The sequence below is a fragment of the Andrena cerasifolii genome, chromosome 6, assembly GCF_050908995.1.
Source record: "Andrena cerasifolii isolate SP2316 chromosome 6, iyAndCera1_principal, whole genome shotgun sequence".
NCBI classification, from domain to species: domain Eukaryota; kingdom Metazoa; phylum Arthropoda; class Insecta; order Hymenoptera; family Andrenidae; genus Andrena; species Andrena cerasifolii.
The window spans coordinates 2,475,820-2,481,819 of NC_135123.1; the positions used below are offsets into that span (position 1 = coordinate 2,475,820).

The 6,000-nt window shown below is 59.8% G+C and overlaps 1 protein-coding gene across 1 annotated transcript in view; it reads left to right on the top strand.

Moving 5' to 3' along the window:
- The window catches only part of LOC143369612 (uncharacterized), a 48,184-nt gene extending 43,449 nt beyond the window's left edge, over positions 1–4,735 (top strand). Inside the window, exon 6 of the mRNA XM_076813771.1 lies at positions 4,698–4,735. The gene's annotated coding sequence lies outside the window, so the exon portion shown is untranslated. The remainder of the gene's footprint in view (positions 1–4,697) is intronic.
- Positions 4,736–6,000: the final 1,265 nt, after the last annotated feature.

Sequence of the window (6,000 nt, forward strand, 5' to 3'; positions counted from 1 at the left end):
GCCCGGGAAAACGGAAGGCCCGTGAGGAGCCCGGGGCTGCGTCCGGCGCTCTCTCTGCGCCGTCTTCGCCGGGGCACTCCCCTCGGAAGGGGTCGAGGAAGAAGCGGGAGAGGGGAAGCAGCCCAGTGCTTCCCCCGAGTGGGCCCCGACACGAGGGGAGAGAGGCCTTTCTAAAGGCCGGGAAGGCGACCCACCCCGACGATACAACCCGGGGTTCGGGGACGGCGTGCGACACGGAGGAGGCGATTCTCCTCGCGCAGGCGATCGCCATGTCGTTCGGCGGGGGGCTTGTCTCCCCTGCCGAGGAGAGTGTCGTCGGGGACCCCCAGCAGGCGGGGGTCGGAGCCCGACCCGAGCAGAAGCCGGTGGAGGCCGCTGACGAGGTCACGTAATGCCTCGAGGCCCGCCGATTCTGCTCGCCTACCTCAACCACTCCGTGCGAGCGCACGACCTGCTTGAGCAGACTCGCCTGGAGTTGGGGGTCGGGCTGGTCGTCGCCCCCGAGCCGTATCCGCTGCCGGACCGATGCTTTCGGTCCACGAATCCGGATCGGCAGGTGACGATGATGTGGGGAGTGGGCCGCGGTGCCCTGCCGTGTTCGGTCGCCCGACACGGGAGAGGCTGGATGGCTGCCCGGTGGGGGGGATTCCTCGCGGTTGGGTGCTACTTCGCCCCGAGACTTTCCGTTCCGGAGTTCGAGGACCGGCTACACGAGCTGGGGGCCTTTATAGTCCCCCAGAGAGCTCAGCCGGTCGTGCTTCTGGGGGATTTCAACGCTCACGCCACCGAGTGGGGTGCTCCCAGAACGGACTCCAGGGGCGAGGTGCTTCTCGAGTGGACGGAGGCGATGGGGTTCTCGCTAAAGAACCCCCACGCGGTCACGACGTACCGCGGCCCGCGGGGCGAGTCGGTGATCGACTTGATCTGGGTGAATCCCGCGGCCGCCGCATCAACGTCTGACTGCTGGGTGGCGGAGGATTGCGAGCCAGCTTCTGATCACATGTATGTGATGCTGGCCACCTCCGTTCCCCCGCCTCCTCCCCGAGTCGGAGGGCATCCCCCGCGATGGGCGCTCGCGCGCCTCGATGCTGAGGCGGCCCTGCTCGCTTCCTCCGTCGTCGCCTGGCCTCCGTTGCCCGGCGACGTCCTCGATGACCCCGTTGCCGGCGCGCTCTGGTTCCGTCGCGCGTTGCAGGCGATCTGCGACGCGACTATGCCACGGACCGGGCCGCCGGGTGGGGGTCGGAGGTCGGTGTACTGGTGGTCCGCCGAGATCGCGGACCTCCGCGCGGCTAATTTAACACCCAGACGCCAGTACACCAGGGCCCGTCGTCGGGACCGACGGCGGGTCTCGGAGGAAAGGCTCCGCGAGCTGCGTTCCGCATTTTCGGCGGCGCGGCGCGAACTTCGCGGAGCCATAGCCCGGGCGAAGGATCAATCCTGTCGGGAATTCGTCGCGACCCTCAACGAGGACCCTTGGGGGCGCCCGTACAAGGCCGTGTCCGTCAAACTCGGTCCTTGGGCGCCCCCCGTCACGGAGGGCCTCGATCCCCGGCTCCTAGACCAAGTTCTAGTGGCGCTCTTCCCCCCTCCCCCGGTACACGGGGAGGGTCGCGCCGACGAGTCCGGGGATCCGTGGTTGATCGGGGGTGCGGATACTTCCGATGCCCCCGGGGTCAGCGACGAGGAGCTCGCTTCCTCGGTGGAGCGAATGCGTAAGAGGAACGCGGCTTCGGGTCCCGACGGTGTGCCCGGGCGTGTATGGGCCTGCGCGTTGAGTGCCCTTGGAGTCGGCCTCAGGCGGCTGTTCGACGCCGTCCTGAGAACCGGCAGATTCCCCCCTGCCTGGAAGGAGGCGAGGCTGGTCCTCCTCCGGAAGCCTGGAAAACCCGCGGTGTCACCCTCGGCTTATAGGCCGATATGCCTCCTGGACGAGGCGGGCAAGCTCCTCGAGCGTGTTGTGGCTGCCCGCCTGTGCGCGCACCTGGGGGCCGTTGGCCCGGACCTATCCGACCGCCAATTCGGCTTCAGACGGCAGCGATCGACCATCGATGCGATTCAACTCGTACGATCGCTGTCGCGCCGAGCGGCCGAGGGGGGCGGTGTGAGCGTTGCTGTCTCTTTAGACATAGCCAACGCCTTTAACACCGTCTCCTGGGCGGCGATCGAGCGGGCGCTACTGTTTCACAACGTCCCGCTCTACCTTCGCCGCCTGGTCCGGGACTACCTCCGCGACCGATCGGTGTCGTACGTCGGCCGTGGAGGGAACGGGGTGGCTCCGATGCACCGCGGGGTTCCGCAGGGGTCCGTGTTGGGCCCCCTGCTAGGGAACCTAGCCTACGACGCGGTGCTGCAGGTTGAGATGCCGTCGCCGGAGGTCTCGTTGGTTTGTTACGCCGACGACACTCTGGTGGTGGCTTCCAGGCGGAAGTGGAAGGACGCGATCGGCCTCGCGGAGAGAGCGCTGCGACGCGTCGTTGCCTCGATCGGGACGCTCGGTCTGCGAGTCGCCTTGGAGAAAACCGAGGCGATGTGGCTCGCGGACAGGGTTGGGAGCGGTGTCCCCAACGGAGCGTCGCTGAGGATCGGGGAAGCCTGCATCAGGGTCGGCAGATCGATGAAGTATCTCGGTCTGACCCTGGACACCTACTGGCGATTCACGCGCCACTTCAAGACCCTCGCCCCCAGGTTGGAGAAGCAGGTATTCGCCTTTCGTCGAATCATGCCCAACCTGGGTGGTCCACACGAGGGTGTTCGACGGTTATACGTGACGGTCGTTCGGTCCATGGCGCTGTACGGCGCGCCTGTCTGGGCCGGCGACCTGGAGGACTGCCGCGTTGGGCGCGAACTTTTGGCAAGAGTTCATCGCCAGGCGGTCCTCCGATCGTGCGAGCTTATCGCACGGTGTCACACGTCGAACTGTCCGCCTTGGCCGGGTCCCCTCCTTTCCATCTGCTCGCGGAGATGGAGGCGGAAGTATATTCCGCCGTCCGAGATCTCCGCGAAGCTGGGGGCCCACTGGCCGACGGGCAAGAAGTGGCGAGGGGCCAGGCCCGGCAACGCATGGTAGCCAAGTGGCTCGAGTGGTTGGCCCTCCCAGAACATCGGGAGGGTCGCGTTGTCGGGGCGCTCCTTCCCATTATGAACGAGTGGGTGGGGCGTAGGTACGGTAGGCTAACCTTCCGCCTGACACAGATCATCACAGGCGTCGGCTGTTTCGGCGCCTATCTGTGTCGAATCGGGCGGGAGGAGACGTCGCGGTGCTTCAGCTGCGACTCGGGCGACGAGGACACGGCGGGTCACACCCTGGAACGCTGCCAGGAGTGGATCGACGACCGTCGTATTCTGGAGGCGCAGCTGGGCCCTGATCTGTCGCTGCGGACAGTCGTGCGTCTCATGGCGGCAGACAGGGCGAATTGGGAGGCTGTCTCTGCCTTTGCAGAGGCAGTTATTTCGGAGAAGGAGGAGGCCGAACGGGAGCGGGAGTTGACGGGGCACCCGTCCCGTCTCGCTGCTTCGCGTCGACGTCGTCGCGTTGGCGTCGGATGACGCGGAGCCGGGGGAGGTCGGAGGGCGACGTAGTGTTCGCGTCGTCCCGCTCCCCCGTGCCTCGAAGGCTCCCTGAGGAGTGGGAAGGTGGGGATGTTTCCCCTTTAGTGTTAAGGAGGAATTGAAGAGGGAAGGGGGGCGCGGCCGATAGAAATGTGCTGTGCAGTCGCGCCCCATGTGTGTGTGTTAGTGGGAGGTGTTTCGGGGGGGACGAGTTCCTCCCCCCCTGCGGAGCAGCACAACATCGCTGCTCCGTGAAGTGCGATCGAGTTCGTGGGGTGGATCGGGCGGCCGTTGTAATTCCCGGCCGCTCCGCGCATCTTTAAGCCTGCCACGGCTCGGGAGCGTTGTCCCCGAGTTCCGTGGCAGTTGAGCGGCCGGTCAGCGGCCTGCTTTTCTTCGCCCCCGCCTCGGCCGCGACATTAGGTCGCGGCTCGGGTCGCAACTCGATCGCGGGGGTTGTGGGGTGGGGGTGCCGGGGGGCACCTCCCATCTTAGTAGCAGCAACCCCGTGGCGACGCGGACGCGTGGTCCGTCCCGCGTCGTCGGAGCTAGGAGCTGGGGGAGGAGTTAACTCCCCCAGGGAAGTCCCCGAGTCTTCGGGGAATCGGTGCGGAGTATGCATCAACATCATGCGCGTGAGGGGGGGGGGGCAAGCGGACGAATCGCTAGCTTGCTCCCGCATCAAGTCCTCCTCCTCACGCGCGCTACTCCGCATCCGAGGACGACCACCGTAGAGTTTTAGTGGGTGCAAGCCCCACATAACCCCTGACCCTCCCCCGAGGGCTAGGGGTATCCGTTAGGGATTTCTCCACGAAAAAAAAAGGTATACTTCGATTATTCGAATATTCGTTACAGCCCTAGTTGCGACAGACATTTTTCCTCCGGAAACCATCGAAAGATGTAATACAACACCTCCCGTTTTCAAAACAGAAACGAAAGAGTTTGGCAACACGTGCGCCGTCGATAGCGGTAGTCAAGAGCACGTGGGCCGCTCAGCGTCACAGAATCGCGTAAGGTGCATACATTCTCTGATAGCCAGATATGGCAGCAGAATCTGACGTCAGAACTGCAGCAGTCTGTGCCCGCATTTAGCTGCGTTCTGATGTGCAGAGCCTGAGGTGCAGTGCCTGATGTCAGATGGACAGCGCCATCTGAGGTCCAGAATTACCAATCAATTGCCTACAGATGGCGCTGTTGCTGTGCCTAGCAGACGTCGAAATCTGCTGTCGATCTGCTGTCCATCTGACATCAGGCACTGCACCTCAGGCTCTGCACATCAGAATGCAGCCAAATGCGGACACAGACTGCTGCAGTTCTGATGTCAGATTCTGCGCTCTCATGCCAGACCCTGCTCCCAATCTGATGTCAGATTGGAGACAGATGGTTATCAGAGTTGTAACCTTTTTCAAAGTCCTGCTCGCCCGTCGGCGTCCCGTCGTGATAGTTTCTACCGTATAATCCAAAACGTGCTAATATTCGTTAGAAACGATGCATTGTGCTTATTTACGTGGCAAACTGAAACGTGTTGTTTTTCGTAACGTACGTCGTTATGTCGTCCCGATGAATATGGCCCACATAAAAAATTTGTTGGCACAATGTAAAGCCAACTTCGTTAATAAAAAAAATATTTAAAACAGTGGTAATTGTGCATAAAAGGTGCATAATTGTGCATAATTTAAGACAACAAATTTATAAATTTCCCAACAGTTAACCATCTATCCCCAACTTACTACCGATCACATTTTTGGCAAATATCTCGAAAACTAAAGCCGAACTCAATTTTTATGCACAATTGCCAAAGATTTTAAATTAACGATTTTATATAACTTGATAAAAAATGCACTGAAAACTAAAAAATAATTATTTTCTCGTACCACAATTATGACGGTGATATGTCAGTTTAAATAAAATCGTGGAGCAGGATATTTCATCGCTTTTCATCGTTCATTTCGATTCTTGATTGTGTAATAAATCGATTCATATCCTGTTATGAAATATACTGCCCCACGGTTTTATTTAAAGTGACATATTACCATCGTAATTGTAGTACAAGAAAATAAGTATTTTTTTAGTTTTCAAGCAAATCCTTTAACTTGAAATTTTGCTTATATACTTTCTTTCATTTTCAGATGGAAGTCGCGCTACTAGCTATCAATGCCGCCCCCGAGGCGAACCAGCCGATTGTGGCGGAGGCGGTGGTGGCGGCGGTAGCGCCGGAAAGGGCGGAAGGGAGGGGTGCAGCCCCCCCCCGCCGCCCCCCCACCTTCACGTGACGAAGGAGTGTATACCCAATTGAAGACAGTAAGTATGCGGAAAGTGGTTCTATGGCTTACTTTCTACTAAAATACTTTGTGCGAAATGTTGGTATTGTCAGAATGTTATTCCGTTTTAAGAAATGTCTTGATTTTTATTTTACTGTTTCAGTTACAAAAAGCGATTAAACGTTTA